Raw genomic sequence first — 15219 nt, 5'->3', positions numbered from 1 at the left:
GGCTCCTTCCACACAAGAAGGAAATGTTATCTGGAAGGACTAGGAATCCATTGGACCAATGGGGATTAAACATTCTGCAATTACATTGAGAAACCATGAAATGTTACTGGCCTGTGATTGGCTCTCCTATTGTTAGTGAAGTAAGTGAGACTCCCCTTGTCGGTATCATTCATGGAATTTAAAAAAAACATGTGAAATGTTTCCCCAAATACAAAAAGTTGACCCCCTTGGGTAGGTACCCCTCCTAATATTCTTAATTTGAGTTTGTAGTTCCCACTACTACAGGAAACATGTGGGCAATCATTTACACCTATTACAGCAGGACAGTAAATATCAGAAGGCAATTCAAACATAAGACCAACAGCAGAAAGTCTTCTAACCTAATGTGTAATGTAATCTGTCATTAGCATTCCCAGAGTTCCCTCCGCAACATCATTTTATCACCTTTTATCCTGTCTGTAGATCTGTTATTTCCCACCTTCTGTAATAGGATGACAACCCTCATCATTCTGCAGTAACATTACACAGCAGTGTTATCACCCTGTACAGGGAAGTCTTAGATAGATTATAAGTAATACACACAACAAGTAAAGTCCAAATTCAGATAACGCTTCTAAAGCAGTTACAGCAACAATTTTTTTTTTTTTTTTTTTAAGGTTTAAACTACCATATGAATGAAAACTGACAGTTGTAAGCACCCCCGGAAGTTTTATATGGTCTTTCCCAATGCCTCCAACTGCCATTTTTTCCAAATAGCTTGGCTTTCTACAGGAAGTAGAAGAAAAACAGATCTACTGGGAGGATCAACAGGTAATAAAAATGTTACAAGAGGAGACTCGGAAAAACAAAATCTTCTATGCTAATGACAGATTGCACCATTTATGTAATTATTGATCTGCCCATAGTTACACTTTTTTTTTGAATCAAAATGTTTTTATTTCATTTTTCCAGTTTACAACAAAAGAAGAAATCACAACACACAAAGCATTCCCACAAAACAACCCAACCAAACAAAACAAAAACTTGTTAAACTTTAGTGCCAACGTCATAACATTTCCAGGGATAAGAAGTTTTCTTTGCACCAAAAAGAGATCTGTCCATTCAGAGTCATGAACCATTTCACTGCCAGGTCCTCACATCATACAGACCTGACAGCAGGGGGTTAACACACAATCCTGTTGCTGCAGCCACTCTTTTTATTAAATAAAAGGTGATTATATTGGAGTACAGCTGTCCAGATCCCTTCCTTTACATTCCCAGGACCAACATGGCGAGTGCGGGGGCGGGGGGAGAACGACGGACACACGTCCACTCTCCTCCCCTTCTTGCTTTGACCCAGAAAGCAAGGTTTATGATGTCACTTCCAGGTCAGCCTCTCAGGGTGTGTTTTGCAGTGTGATCTGCATCACAAAACATTCAGTGGAGCCCAGAGGAGACATTGGGGGTCTTTTAGTCCTTAGATATCTCTTTAAAGAGAACCTGTCACCTAAAAAATATCACATACAGGACTTTTTGTCTCCTATGTGATGAAAGAAAAAAAAAATTAAGTTACACTCAAGCACATAACCCCCACCCCCCCAAAAAAAATCATGGCTCCCACCTCCACATATATGCACATACAAATGTAAACAAATGCCTCAGGGGTTCCTACAAGTGAAAACGTTGATTGCGATACACGTTACATATAACCGCGCACGTCGGAGTCAGAGCAAGAATTCTAGAGCCAGACCTCCTCTGTAACACTAAACTAATATCTATAGAGTTTTTTTAAGTGTTGCCTATAGAAAATATATTTTACTGAAGTTTGTCACCATTTCACGGCTCACATAATTTAAGGTTTGGCAAGCTGGGTATCTATTTACTTTGCGATACCTTGTTTTTTATATTTTACCAAAAATGTGGGTAATTTATTGCATTTTGTTTCCCTAAAATTCACTTTAGTGTTTTTTTTTACTGACATTTTGTGTTTCCGAGACCATTGAGGTAATATTGTGTGACATAAAAAATTTAAACTACCACTATTTTATTTTTTAGGATGTCTGCTTTCAGAAAATATATAATGTTTGGGGTATTTACATCATCTTCAAGGCTAAAATTATTTTTTAAACATGTGTGCAAAAAACGCAAAAAGGGCTCTGGCCGTGAAAAAGTTAAAGTGAACCCCAGCTGGAGGAATTTCAGTCCCCAGAAGTGGTAGGAATATGACCTCACACTCAGCCCCCGATCTCTTGTAGGTGTGCTGTGTGAATAGTCTATGGAGAGGAGTAATAGCTAAACAGAGAATGAAGATAACAAGAACATCCATTCTACACCTGATGAGATCCCCGAGACTTTCATCAGAACCAGATGGAATACAATTAGTCAGCTGAACTTAAGTGATACTGTTAAATACATTCCATAAACAGCAGCAACCCAGTGTAGGAAGGCCTGTGGCAGCTTAGGGGATTGCTTTCTCACCAAACAGAGACTTCTCCCTGGCTGGTGTCCCAGTCACAGACCTGCCTGCAAAAATGTCACCCGTGAGAGGAGATAAAATATGGAAAGGAGGCATTTATCATGGGAGGGGAGGTTTGGAGAAGGTGTGCTTAGCTGGAGCCGTGACACCTGACTTATGGTGTATCAACAGTCAGAAGAACCTGGAATGGACTCTCTTAATGAGGCTTCAGAGGCTTTGCAAGATGCCACTTGACCCCATCCTAGTCCCTGGTACTGCGACAGTGTCAATCATGTATTAGCTCAGGATCTGGCAATGAAGAAAACACTTGGTAACATTGCCCAGTTAGTGAATGATGAAAATGCATTACATATTCTGTTAAAGCTCCATAAAAAAAGATAAATATATGAATTATGAGGAAAAAAAAGTCAGTGCATCCGATCATTACATTCCAGTTTGCAGATTTTGTTTTTATAAAGTAGCATTTTATCTTTTCACTTCATCCCTACCTTATGGGATAACATTGGGGCTATGAAGCTAATGGAACACCCGCAACTCCTTTAATACCCCCTTCTTCCAGATTTTCCTCTCTACAAGCTTCTCTGCTGAAGCTTGTGAATCCTCTGGTTGCAGATTATCCCAGTATTAACTGTAAACATTTGTCACATTCAGAGCATTAAAATGGCTTCTCTCCAGTGTGAACTCTCTGGTGTGTGTTAAGATTTGATTTCTGTGTAAAAGCTTTGCCACATTCTGAACACTGATATGGCCTCTCTCCAGTGTGAACTCTCTGGTGTTTGTTAAGATATGATTTCTGTGTAAAAGCTTTGCCACATTCAGAACACTGATATGGCTTCTCTCCAGTGTGAACTCTCTGGTGTGAGCTCATATCTGACTTTTGTGTAAAAGCTTTGCCACATTCAGAACACTGATATGGCTTCTCTCCAGTGTGAACTCTCTGGTGTGTGAAAAGGTATGTCTTGGTTGTAAAAGCTTTGCCACATTCAGAACACTGATATGGCTTCTCTCCAGTGTGAACTCTCTGGTGTATGATAACATCTGACTTCTGTGTAAAAGCTTTGCCACATTCAGAACACTGATATGGCTTCTCTCCAGTGTGAACGCTCTGGTGTGCGATAAGATTTGATTTTAGTGTAAAAGCTTTGCCACATTCAGAACACTGATATGGCTTCTCTCCAGTGTGAACTCTCTGGTGTCTGATAAGGTTTTTCTTGGATGTAAAAGCTTTGCCACATTCAGAACACTGATATGGCTTCTCTCCAGTGTGAATCCTCTGGTGTATGATAACATCTGACTTCTGTGTAAAAGCTTTGCCACATTCAGAACACTCATATGGCTTCTCTCCAGTGTGAAACCTCTGGTGTGTAATAAGTTTTGAGTTTGATGTAAAAGTTTTATCACATTCGGAACACTGAAATGGTTTCTCTTTATTGTGAATCTTCTGGTGTGTGATACGTTTTGCCTCCATTGTAAAACCTTTGTTGCGTTCCAAACAAGAAATATCTTCTGAAATGACTCCTCTTATGTATACATGGGATGGACTTTACTGTAAAGCCATTGTCACTTCCAGAACACTGAAATGACTTCTCTCCTGTTGTCCTCTGAGGCTGGATCAGTGTTGAAAAGCATCCAAAATATTTATGACTTTTAGAACACGGATATGTCTTGAATCCTTTGTGAATCCTCCAGTGAACTGCAATAAAAACTTTCAGTCACTTATAACACCCAAATGGATCATTTCCAATGTGACTTTGTTTTATTGATGAAGACCAGCATGACCAAAAACTTGGTTCCTCAGTCCACCTGTACAGAAAAAATAAATAAATCAGAATTCTGTAAAAAAAAGGGTTTTAATAAAAATTACTTTATTTTTTAACATTTTATATTAACTGCTTCCCACTCAGCCTATTGTAATATGACGGGCAAAAGGAGCCATATTTTTCTGGGAGATTTTTCTACATGGACATTCCAACATGTAAATCACTTTGCTTGTAGAGCAATTAATAAATCTTTTCATTTTAAATGTTTTGGATCGATCTGAATCAGTGAATATCTGAGGAACATGTGAGGTACATTGAATGAAAGTACAAATGAGTGAATTAGTAGATAGAGAATATTGAAAAAGTGCAGACATGTGACCCCTGATAGTGCTAAGGGTTAAATATATTTCTACCCAGAACAAGCAAAAATGAAAAAAAATACGGTCAACTGAAAAGTGTTATGGGAAAACTCCCAACGTTTCAAACCAACAAAATGAAATCTTCTGCATGTGGTGATCAATCTTGAAGGAAATAGATTGAGGATCTTCATAGAAGAGCTCCAGTTTCCCAACAAAATTAACCGCATACCGACCAGCTGCCACAGTTCTACTGCAACAGCAAGGCTTGGCTGCGCGAATCGCCATTATGGTACGTTGGCGCCACTAGGGGGTGCTCGTGTGCCACCGGGGGTGTGCACACGCTTCCGCTCGTTCCCCGAGCTGATGCCAGTGCGGTCTCAATCACCTCCGGGCTCCCACGATCGCTCGGGGCACACGGAGAACCCGGAACTGTGTGTGTGTGTGTAAATACACAGTTACCAGTTCTCTGAGTAGTGAACTGAGAGATCGTCTGTTCATACAGGGTATAAACAGTGATCTGTTAGTTTCCCTACACAGTCCCATTCCCCTTCAGTTAGAACATGTACTATTAACACATTAAACCCTTCACTGCCCCCTAGTGTTAACCCCTTCACCACCAGTGACATTTTTACAGTAATCAATGCCATTTTAATCGCACTGATTGCTGTATTATTGCCAATGGTTCCAAAAATGTGTCAAAATTGTCCGATGTGTCCACCATAATGTTGAAGCCACTATAAGAATCACTGATCACCGCCATTACTAATAAAAAAATAATAATAATAAAAATGCCATAAAACTATCCGCTATTTTGTAGACACTCTAACTTTTGCGCAAACCAATAAATTACTGTTTATTTTGATTTTTTTTACCAAAAATATGTAAAAGAATGCATATCGGCCTAAACCGATGAAAAAAAGTTTTTTTTAAAATATTTTTTGGGGATATTTATTATAGCAAAATGTAAAATATAATGCTTTTTTTTTAAATTGTTGCCGTTTTTTGTTTATAGTGCAAAAAATAAAAACCGCAGAGGTGATCAAATGCCACCAAAAGAAAGTGGGACAAAAAGGACGTCAATTTTGTTCGGGAGCCACGTTGCAGGACCTCACAATTGTCAGTTTAATTGACGCAGTGCCAAATTGCAAAAAGTGGTCTGGTCTTTGGCCAGCAAAATGGTCCGGGGCTTAAAGTGGTTGTATAGTCTAAATTTGAACCTTTACCTACAGGTAAGCCTATAATAAGGTTTACCTGTATGTAAAAAAAAATCTCCTAAACCCGTATGGTTTAGGAGATATTCCCTTCATAATGAGCTGCTGACTGCAGTGGCGCATGCGCACAGGGGATTCTCGGCTGGAAGCCCGGCAGATGCCAGACCCTGCCGGGAGGAAATCTCCCCCACACGTGCATGGGAGTGACTACATCATGGCTCCAGACACTCACAGCACTGGAGTTCCGATACCCAGAAGACACGCCGAGGGAACATGTCAGCTGTGCATCGGGTGAGATGTCGGGGCCTCGTTCTAAGGTAAGTATTTCATAATGAGTGCATACTAGCTCATTATGCCTTTTCCCTTACAGGTGTGTAAAAAAAATTTCAGTGTGTATACAACCACTTTAAGTGGTTAAGAGTCAGCAGCTATAGCTGGTAATATAAGGAGACTTACCTTTCCAGGGATCCAGTGATGTCCTCTCCTGAACCAATTTGTCAATGGTCTTTGGGTGAAGGCACCGGCATCTCAAGTAAGGTAACAGGAAGTGATGCCTTTCAGCCTTCACAGTCAGTTTTCTACTGCGCATGCGGGAGCCGCTCTACACCTTGTGAATGGTCCTTCAGTCTTCTGGGACCTGTGATGTGTACCAGAAGACTGCGGGTGGGAGAGGGGGATGAACTTCCAGCTCAGACTGCAGTGATCTGATCTGGAAGTGAGCGGGTACCTGCCAAAATCAGGTACCCACCCCCCTCAAAAAAGTGCCAAATGTGTCAGTGGAGGGGGGAGGATGCTAGACATGTGCAAAAGGAAAAAATTAATTTCATTTTTTGTTTTAATTTGTTAATTAATTAATTTCATTTAGTTATATTCGTTAAATTCATTAAATTCATTTTTGGATTTTGTTTTGTTTTCTACCGAATTAGAAAAATCGGTCGCATTCGAAAATATTTCAAAAAATTTCGAAAATATTGCTACCGGATTCAAAATTATTTTAACCGTATTCGAAAATATTTTGCGACCCATATTTAGGGCCATGTATCTCGAGGTCACTTGGTGCTAAAAACCCCACATTTGAGATGTTGTAGTGCTAGCTCTACTGTGTTTGCATACAAAATTGGAGTTTCTAGCTATAAGTGGCCCCGAGATATGCGGCCCCAAAGTTGGGTTGCAAAATGTCATTCTCTGCTGCAGAAAAGTATTTGGCATATTGCCCATATCTGGGGTCACTTGGTGGCAGGTGACGTGGCAAGTGGACAATCCACAACTTGTGGCAGGTGACGTGGCAAGTGGACAATGACATACAGCATATGTACTTGTCTTGCGAATGACATCCGTGACTTCTTCAATCAGGCATGCTGACAACTTCATTGATGTGATAAATATAAATGAAATAAGATGTGTGGTTTTTTGCACTGTACACTGCAAGTATGAGAAGTTGATGTGACAGATGTATATAAGTAACTAACCATCTTCCAAAATTTCGAATTCAAATAGAAAAGATTAGAACAGAATAGAAAAAAATATAATTTAATAGCATAAAATAGAAATATAGAAATAGAAATATAGAAATAGAATATGCAACCATCTTCTAAAATTCGAATTTTGAATAGAATAAATTTTGAATTTCGAATATTATGAATTCAAATTTTTAAATTAATTAATTTTAAATTTGGATAGAAAATATTATAATAAAATAGAAAATAGACTAGAAAAAAGATAGAACAGAATAGAATATATTATATTCTTTTCTATTCTTTTTCTAGTGTATTTTTTTATATTCTATTAAAATCTTTTCTATTAAAATCAAAATCATTATATACTAAATTCGAATTTTCGGAAGATGGTTTTATATATATATATATATATATATATATATATATATATATATATATATATATATATATATATATATATATATTCCGACATTTGAATTTCGTATAGAATGGTTTCGATTTTAATAGAAAATATTTTAATAGAATATATAGTTACATAGTTACATAGTTAGTCAGGTTGAAAAAAGACACAAGTCCATCCAGTTCAACCTTAAAAACAAATAAATAAAATAAAAAATAATCGTACAATCCAGATACCCAATTTTATGCCCACAATTGATCCAGAGGAAGGCGAAAAAAAAAAACCCAGCAGAGCATGCTCCAATTTGCTACAGCAGAGGAAAAAAAATCCTTCCTGATCCCCCAAGAGGCGATCGGATTTTCCCTGGATCAACTTTACCTATGTTAGTACCTAGTTATATTATGTACCATCAGGAAAGTATCCAGGCCTTTCTTAAAGCAATCTACTGAACTGGCCAGAACCACCTCTGGCGGGAGTCTATTCCACATTTTCACAGCTCTAACTGTGAAGAAACCTTTCCGTACTTGAAGATGAAATCTCTTTTCCTCTAGATGTAGAGAGTGCCCCCGTGTCCTCTGGGTTGACCGTACAGAGAACAACTTAACACCAAGTTCACTATATGGACCCCTAATGTATTTGAACATGTTGATCATATCAATATAAATAATATAATAATAATATTGATAATATAAAAGAATAGACTAGAAAAACAATAGAACAGAATAGAATATAGATATTATCTATTTCATTTTTAATTTTTTTTCAGATTACTATTTGTTTTAATAAGATTTTGTGCAGACTCTTAGCGTCTATTTCATTTTTTGCATATCTCCTACAGATTATTAACATCTATTTATTTTTAGCAGCTCTCCTGTAGACTATTAACAGCCATGTCACTTCTTTTTTTTGCAGATCTCCTGCAGACTCTTAGAATCAATTACATTTTTCTTTTTTTGCAGATTACTATTTATTTCCATCAGATCTCCAGCAGTATATTAACATCTATTTCATTTTTTGCAGATCTCCCGCAAACTATTAGCATCTATTTCATTTTTTTTTGCAGATTACTATTTATTTCCATCAGATCTCCTGCAGACTATTAGCATTTATATAATGTTTTTGCATATCTCCTGCAGTCTATTAGTATCTATTTCATTTTCTCATCAGATCTGCAGACTATAAGCATCTATTTATTTTTTGCTGATCTCCTGCAAACTATTAGCAGCCATTTCCCTGTGTATAGAGATATAAACGGTGATGATGTCTCTCCTGTTGTCTCTTCCTCATACCATTCCTCCATTTATAAATGAAATAGATGCTAATAGTCTGCATGAGATATGTAAAGAAAAATGAAATAGGTGTTAATATACTGCAGGAGATCTGATGGAAATGAATAGTAATCTGCAAAAAAAGAAATTGATTCTAACAGTCTGCTGGAGATCTGCAAAAAAAGAAGTGAAATGGCTGTTAATAGTCTACAGGAGATCTGCTAAAAAAAGAAATATATGCTAATAGTCTGCAGGAGATCTGGTGAGAAAACTAAAGAGATACTAATAGTCTGCAAGAGATCTGCAAAAAAATTAAATAGATGCTAATAGTCTGCAGGAGATCTTATGGAAACAAATAGTAATCTGCAAAAGAAATTAAAAAGGAAATAGATAGTATCTATATTCTATTCTGTTCTATTGTTTTTCTAGTCTATTCTCTATTTCCATTCTAATCTTTTCTATTCAAATTCAAATTCATTCTATACGAAATTTGAATGTTGGTAAGAAATATATATTTATATATAACCATCTTCCGAAATTCAAATTTAGTATATAATGATTTTGATTTTAATAGAAAAGATTTTAATAGAATATAAAAGAATAGACTAGAAAAACAATAGAACAGAACAGAATAAAGTATAATATATTCTATCGTTTTTCTAGTCTATTTTCTATTTTATTATAATCTTTTCTATCCAAATTTAAAATGAATTAATTAAAAATTTTGAATTCATACTATTTGAAATTCAAATTGATTCTATTTGAAATTTGAATTTCAGAAGATGGTTGTATATTCTTTCTATTTTTTTCTATTAAATTATATTTTTTTCTAATCTTTTCTATTTGAATTAGAAATTTTAGAAGATGGTTAGTTACTTATATACATCTGTCACATCAACTTCTCATACTTGCAGTGTACAGTGCAAAAAACACACACATCTTATTTCATTTATATTTATCACATCAATGAAGTTGTCAGCATGCCTGATTGAAGAAGTCACAGATGTCAATCGCAAGACAAGTACATATGCTGTATGTCATTGTCCACTTGCCACGTCACCTGCCACAAGTTGTGGATTGTCCACTTGCCACGTCACCTGCCACCAAGTGACCCCAGATATGGGCAATATGCCAAATACTTTTCTGCAGCAGAGACTGACATTTTGCAACCCAACTTTGGGGCCGCGTATCTCGGAGCCACTTATAGCTAGAAGCCCCAAATTTGGTATGCAAACACAGTAGAACTATCACTACAACATCTCTTCTAGCACCAAGTGACCTCCAGATACATGGCCCTAAATATGGGTCGCAAAATATTTTCGAATCCGGTTGAAATAATTTTGAATTTGGTTGAAATATTTTCGAATGCAACCGATTTTTCTAATTCAGTAGAAAACAAAACAAAATCCAAAAATGAATTTAATGAATTTAACGAATAGAACTAAATGAAATTAATTAATTAATGAATTAAAACAAAAAAAAACTAAATTAATTTTTTCCTTTTGCACATGTCTACCATCCTCCCCCCTCCACTGACACATTTGGCACTTTTTTGAGGGGGGTGAGTACCTGATTTTGGCAGGTACCCGCTCACTTCCAGATCAGATCACCGCAGTCTGAGCTGGAAGTTCATCCCCCTCCCCCCCACAGTCTTCTGGTACACATCACAGGTCCCAGAAGGCTGCAGGACCATTCAGAAGGCGCAGAGTAGACATGTGCATTTTGTTTCGTTTTGAATCGAAATTCGGACGAATTTTCATTATTCGGACAATCAGATGCATCTGAATTACCGAATTACAATGCTAACGAATTCAAACTAAATTCAAATCAAATTTCGAAAAATGACATTTTGCAACCCGACTTTGGGGCCATGTATCTCGGGGCCACTTATAGCTAGGAACCCCAAGTAGAACTAGCACTACAACATATCCAAATTTGGGGTTTCTAGCACCAAGTGGCCCCGAGATACGTGGCCCCAAAGTCGGGTTGCAAAATGTCATTCTCTTCTCTCTACAACCATCTTCTGAAATTCAAATTTCAAATAGAATCAATTTGAATTTCGAATAGTATAAATTCAAAAGTTTTAATTAATTAATTTTAAATTTGGATAGAAAAGATTATAATAAAATAGAAAATAGACTAGAAAAACGATAGAATATATTATACTTTATTCTGTTCTGTTCTATTGTTTTTCTAGGTTATTCTTTTATATTCTATTAAAATCTTTTCTATTAAAACCAAAATCATTATATACTAAATTCTCGAATTTCTGAAGATTTATTTATATATATATATTTCCGACATTTGAATTTCGTATAGAATGAATTTGAATTTGAATAGAAAGGATTAGAATGGAAATGGACTAGAACAATAGAACAGAATAGAATATAGATACTATCTATTTAATTTTTCATTTTTTTTGCAGATTACCATTTGTGTTAATAAGATCTCTTGCAGACTATTAGCATCTATTTCATTTTTTTCATACTATTCAAAATTCAAATTTATTCTATTTAAATTTGAATTTCAGAAGATGGTTGTATATTCTTTCTATTTTATTCTATTAAATTATTTTTGTTTCTATTCTGTTCTAATTTTTTCTATTTGAATTAGAAATTTTGGAAGATGGTTACTTACTTATATATATCTATCAAATCAACTTCTCATACTTGCAGTGTACCAGTGCAAAAAAAAAAAACACATCTTATTTCATTTATATTTATGGTATCAATGAAGTTGTCAGCAGGCTGATTGAAGAAGTCACAGATGTCGATCGCAAGGCAAGTGCATAATTGTCCACTTGCCACATCACCTGCCACAAGTTGTGTATTGTCCACTTGCCTCAACACCTGCCACGAGTGCCACGTGACCAGCCACGAGTGCCACATGACCAAGTTGTGGATTGTCCACTTGCCACGTCACCTGCCACAAGTTGTGGGGTTCTTAGCACTAAGTGACCCTGAGATATGGGCAATATGACAAGTACTTTTCTGCAGAAAAGTGCTTGACATTTTGCGACCCGACTTTGGGGCCACGTATATTGTAGCTAGAAACCCCAAATTTGGTATGCAAACACAGTAGAACTAGCACTACCAAATTTGTGGTTTCTAGCACCAAGTGACCCCAAGATACGTGGCCCCAAATTCGGGTCGCAAAATGTCATTCTCTGCTGCAGAAAAGTGCTTGACATTTTGCGACCTGACTTTGGGGCCCCGTACCTCGGGGTAACTTGGTGCTAGAAATCCCAAATTTGGAGATGTTGTAGTGCTAGTTCTACTGTGTTTGCATACCAAGGTTTTCTAGCTATAAGTGGCTCCGAGATACATAGCCCCAAATTCGGGTCAAGCACTTTTCTGCAGCAGAGAATGACATTTTGCGACCCGAATTTGGGGCCACATATCTCGGGGCCACTTTCTAGCTGTAAGTGGCTCCAAGGTACATATCTCAGGGTCACTTGGTGCTTGGAACCCCATAACATTTGGCAGGTGATGTGGCAAGTGGACAATCCACAACTTGTTCACGTGGCACTCGTGGCAGGTCATGTGGCACTCATGGCCAGTCAAGTGGCACTCATGGCCGGGCATGTGGCACTCATGGCCGGGCATGTGGCACTCATGGCCGGGCATGTGGCACTCGTGGTCAGTCACGTGGCACTCGTGGCAGGTGTCATGGCAAGTGGACAATACACAACTTGTGGCAGGTGACGTGGCAAGCAGACAATACACAACTTGTGTCAGGTGATGTGGCAAGTAGACAATACACAACTTGTGGCAGGTGACGTGGCAAGTGGACAATATACAACTTGTGGCAGGTGATGTGGCAAGTGGACAGTATACAACTTGTGGCAGGTGATGTGGAAGGTGGACAATCCACAACTTACATGGAACTTGTGGCCGGTCACGTGGAACACATTGCAGGTCACGTGGCACTTGTAGCAGGTGTCATGGCACTTGTGGCAGGTGTCATGGCAAATGGACAATACACAACATGTGCAGGTGATGTGGCAAGTGGACAATACACAACTTGGGATTGGGGTTAGGGTTTCCCCTTGAAGAATAAGGCTTGTCCAGCTGCACGCCTGTTCTTCCCCTGAAGCCCTTCAACACCTTTTGGAATCGCTTCGTTTGACCCCATCGGCTCAACCTTCGGAGACAGCTTTGCCTCGGACCCCCGCCCGGTCTACGGCTCATCCATATACAGCTACGCCCAAACGCACATCACTGGACCCGGCATCGGTCCGCAAAGGGACTCCATCACGCTGGCATGAAGATTCTTTCCTTAGTCCGAAGTCTAGAATCCCACGTTGACCTGGTTCCGTGAACATTACTTTCTTTTTTCTTCCTCCTTCCTCATCCGTTCGATAAGCTTGGTGTGTTTCCCCTGAGTCCGAGGGTTCCTGACATGTATATCCACATTGTATCTGTAGGCTACTGCACTGGACCCTAACTGCCTTGATTTCTCATTTTTCTATTTTTTCAGTTTTTTTTTAAATTTTAATTTTAATTTTCTTAATTTCCTTTTTTGCTATTGTTTTTGTCTGTTTTCAGTAGAAGTCCAGGGGCCCACACCGAGGACTGGTCATGGTACCCGGATTGAGGCGACCCGAATGAAAGGCACACCCTTTATGGGGCCCTCGTTTTAGGTCCAGTCATTCTTTCTTGGTTTGTTTGTATTTTGTTTTTTAATTCACCTAAACAAGTTTGTTACATGCATACCGGTATTACACTTCGTTCCTGCAATACGTAGCACACTCAGCGATTAACGTTCGCTTTACTTTGTGGGTTCGTTCAGATACTCCGGACTGTTTGTCCGTTCGTACATAACCCAATGTGTTTTACTATTTGCTGTTTCTCAATGGAGGCCCTATGCCTCACATTCTTAGCTTATGTGTTTATGGCAATCTGCTTAAGTTCACCTGTTTAAGTTTTATTGTGACGACTCATTTGTTTGATCCGTCTACGATGGGGAGTTGTCACTGCTCCCCCACTTTACAGCGCTCTTCCTCTGTGGCCGTTTTTTGTTGGCTGCAGGGTTAGCACGCTAATTAGTCGGGCTATACAGTAATCCTGTTATATTTCTTCATTGTAATGTTATGCCCTACGCCTATTCTTCCCTACTTATTCCTTTCTCTTTCTGTCTCCTCTTTTTCCTCTCTTCTTCTTCCCGCTTCCCTACCTTTTTCCCCTGGCCGGGTTGTCCACCGCTATCTCCTACTATATTTCCATGAGCTCCCCCTGCCGCTCCGATGGCCCCCTTAAATATCCTCTCCCTTAACGTTAAGGGACTAAATTCTCCAAATAAAAGAGTCAAGGCCTTTCGTACCTTTGTCTCACTGAAAGCTGATATTGTGGCCCTTCAGGAGACTCACTTCTCCATCAATAGTACCCCTAAATTTTTCAGTTCCCATTACCCCCAAGTGTACACCGCCTCTGCTGACTCAAAGCACAGGGGGGTCTTGCTGGCCTTCCACTCTTCTTTGCCCTTCAAAGTGACCACCGAAATCAAGGATCCAGCAGGCCGCTATATTATATTGGTTGGCTTCCTGCAGGATGTGGAGACGACCTTGGTTTCCTATTACGCCCCCAACACTAACCCTCTCCCGTTTTTCTCACATTTACTGCAGGTTATTAGAACACACGTCAAAGGTACGCTCTTCATGTGTGGCGACTCTAATCTAGCTCTTCACCCACATCTGGATAGATCCCCATACTCCCCGGACCATTACTCCCCCTCAGCACAACTGCGTAAACTCTTTCAACAATTCTCTCTCTTGGATACGTGGAGAGTGTAATCCTTTAAAGAAAAACTTCACTTATTACTCTTACCCACATAACTCTTTTTCTAGAATAGACCATATCCTTGTCTCAGTCTCATCCGCTCCAATCCTCCAACGCTCAGTTATACACCCCATCATGTGGTCAGACCATTGTGCTGTGATCACCACGGTCTCCTCTCTACTATCTCGCCCTACCGCGAACACATGGTGCATGAATGAAGCACATCTAACCAATCAGTCCTATTGCCTCGATATTCAATCCGCTCTTGATGACTATTTACAACACAATGTCACCCCTGATATATCACCAACCTTGCTTTGGGAAGCGCATAAGCCGGTAATCAGAGGCACCTGCATCTCTGTTGCCACTCACCTTAAACGTATTAAAAACTCTAAAATACATCAATTGGAATCTGATTTTCACCACTATTTTTTATTGTTTCAGAAATCTCCCTCAGCCGCTAATAAGAAACTTCTAGAGAGGACCAAGCTGGAGCTGGACCTGCTTTTGGCCGAGCCGGCGGACAAATCCA

General features: G+C 38.7%; 1 pseudogene; it reads right to left on the bottom strand.

Moving 5' to 3' along the window:
- Window positions 1-15219, bottom strand: part of LOC143956787 (uncharacterized) — an 802170-nt pseudogene that overhangs the window by 105285 nt on the left and 681666 nt on the right.

The sequence above is a fragment of the Lithobates pipiens genome, unplaced genomic scaffold, assembly GCF_037356315.1.
Source record: "Lithobates pipiens isolate NorthernLeopardFrog02 unplaced genomic scaffold, aLitPip1_a1.2 Scaffold_41, whole genome shotgun sequence".
Lineage (NCBI taxonomy): Eukaryota > Metazoa > Chordata > Amphibia > Anura > Ranidae > Lithobates > Lithobates pipiens.
This window is presented reverse-complemented; position numbering and strand designations above follow the sequence as displayed.